Below are 2,634 nucleotides of genomic sequence, written 5' to 3'. Positions count from 1 at the left end.
TTTTTTTTTTTTTTTTTTTTTTTTTTTTTTTTTTTTTTCCCCAGAGGTTTTACTCTTCAAGAGAGATTTTTTGTTGCACTCTCGTGAGTATGGAAGGGTATGTGATTAAAGTTTCTTTCTCTTAGACCCATGTAAAAGTATCATACATAAATTATTTGCTTTATGCTGAGTTTTTATTTCTGTTTCCTGGCTTTAAAAGGTTGTTGTTGTTGTTAATATTATTATTACTTAATGTTTTTATGGCCTAAAATAAACGCCTTTGAAAGCTGGGTAACCTCTGAATCTGGTCTCCAGACTCTATAGCCATGAAGTTCACGCTCAGCTTTTATCCTCTCTAGCTTATCCTTATCGACTTCAAAAACTAAACTGAAAAACATAGTGAAAGCACTGCCGAAAGTGACGCACGGTACACACCGATGACACGTTGGCCTCTGAGTCTTAACATTCTGATAGAACCCCCCTAGTTCTGTCCTGTCTTCAGTGCAGGAGAAAGCTCTGCAGCACCCAGTCTCCTCCACCTTCTTCATATCAGTGTTAAAGAGGCAAAACTACCTGGAGGAAGGTGCCAGTTCTCACAAATGAGAACAACAGTCTTTAAAAAGTGGCTAAATATTTTTCAGGCAAGAAATAAATTATCTTATATTTTATTTTTTTATTATGCCAAAACTTACACATCAGTAAAAAATGGCAGCTGAACAGACTTAAAATCTGCATATTTTGAAAGTATTTTATATTTGGTTGTTTTCAGAGTAGAAATAGCAAGCCGAAGAGCTGTTTGTTAAGGATGAATTTTTGCAGCTGTGTATTTCAAAGGGAAGCACTATTTGGAAATGATTCCTTCTCTCTACAAACAATAAATATTATTTCTAAGCAGCATCTGAGTTCAGAAGCCTTTGGCTTTCCATTGTAAGCTGACAATACTTCAAATTTTTCCTCACAGCCAAATACACTTGATGCTTATTCTGAAAGCAGGAAAAAGTTTCCATTTCAGACTTTTTTTAATAACTATTTCCAGTTCCACTTCCCTTTACTAACTCTCAACAATCGCATATCTAAAATTAAGTCAGCTACTATGCAAAAAGAGCAAAATTCATATCCTGTATCCTCTTGCTCAAAGATTCATCCCTGCAGCTGACTTAGATTCTGCTCGGGGGTCACTTTCTCTTTGGCTCTTCCTTCTCTAAGTTTTTTTTTGCAAACAGAAGAGCTTTTCATGCAATTTCTGATGGGCTGTATTTCGGGGTTTAAAGTATAAATGTCTACATAACAATACTGAAACAGACAGCACCACACGACTTGGTCTTTCTAAGCGGGCAGATCTGGAATAAAATGGTAGCTTGCCTTAAGCCCCATTCAGAAAAGGTTGCAAAGAGATGAGCTATGGGGATATGCATAAAAAATAAACTACTGAACAAACGGTAATCTCCAGAGAAGTAAAAGCAAATGGATTTTGCAGATCTTCTTGTGAGGTTTCCATCCACTAGGGATCTGAAAGCCCTTAGTTTCTGCCTCACAGCCATACTCGTAAGAGTCTTTTCGGTTTGAATTTATATACTACAGAAAATTATATACTCACATGGTGACACAGTTCATCATTATTTATAGGAGGTGCACCAGGATTTTTTACAAGAATATATTTATTACAGGTAAGACATAGCCAATCTATCTAGCAGACAGAGAACAGGTGTTTTGCTTCAATTAACGTTCAATATTTTTATCTATACTTATTCAACACACTGGTAACTACTCGGCTGTTTATCCATCAGTTGTATAAACACTTTTCCATGAGCCAAGAGAGTTTAATCTCCACAACACACTTAAATCAGCCTTTTCCTTTTCCAAGCTCTCATAACATTTTCAGAATCCCTCCGAATCTGTTGTAAAATGGGTTGATTAAAAACAAACAAACACTGAAAGGCAATAGACCCGAGAAATATGACAACATGAGCAATCAGCTCGCATTTCGAGTCTGATAACAAGGGACCTTGAAATTTAAAAACTCCCTAAGTCATAAAGAAGTTAAAGAGAAGAACAAATTGGATAGAAAAGTTGGAGGAGAAAAAAAAAAAAAAAAAAAAAAAAAAAAAAAAAAAAAAAAACAGGAATTCCACCCGGCGTTCTACACAACCGTCTTTTCTGAAATGCACACTGTAGAAAAGCAGCGGTCCTGCCCCACTCTGCTCACTGGTAAGAATTCCTCTGCTTTTACTAGTTTTAACGCAAAGGGTATGAAGTAGAATTACTTTGGATTTACCCCCGCGAAAAGGAGAAGAAAGTTTGCAAGCCAGTGGGGAGTACTCACCTGGTCACATTTACTCACGGAGGTCTTTGCAAGATCTTAGACCAGGGGCTGGAAAGGGCTCCCCAGCCAGTCCTCAAACCTCACCTTGGCTGGAGACTGGAGACTAGATCTGTTTGTTAAGAACAGAGAGAATTTTGCTCTGGCTGGGGTGCTCTTCCTACTTTGATTCAAAAATTAAAAATAAATCTTACCTCCGGCATTAAGCTCCATCTCTCCTTGCCCATCATCCTGACCCCCTTGATTTTTATTTTTATTATTTTAATTAAAATGAACAGCTTCTTAATAGCACCTCTGATAGAGGATCTCTGGATCCTGAACATGGGGAAATGTGT

Source organism: Oxyura jamaicensis, assembly GCF_011077185.1.
Source record: "Oxyura jamaicensis isolate SHBP4307 breed ruddy duck chromosome 27 unlocalized genomic scaffold, BPBGC_Ojam_1.0 oxy27_random_OJ70887, whole genome shotgun sequence".
Classification (NCBI taxonomy): Eukaryota; Metazoa; Chordata; class Aves; order Anseriformes; family Anatidae; genus Oxyura; species Oxyura jamaicensis.
The sequence above is the reverse complement of the archived record's forward strand: the minus strand, read 5'-3'. Positions refer to the sequence as shown.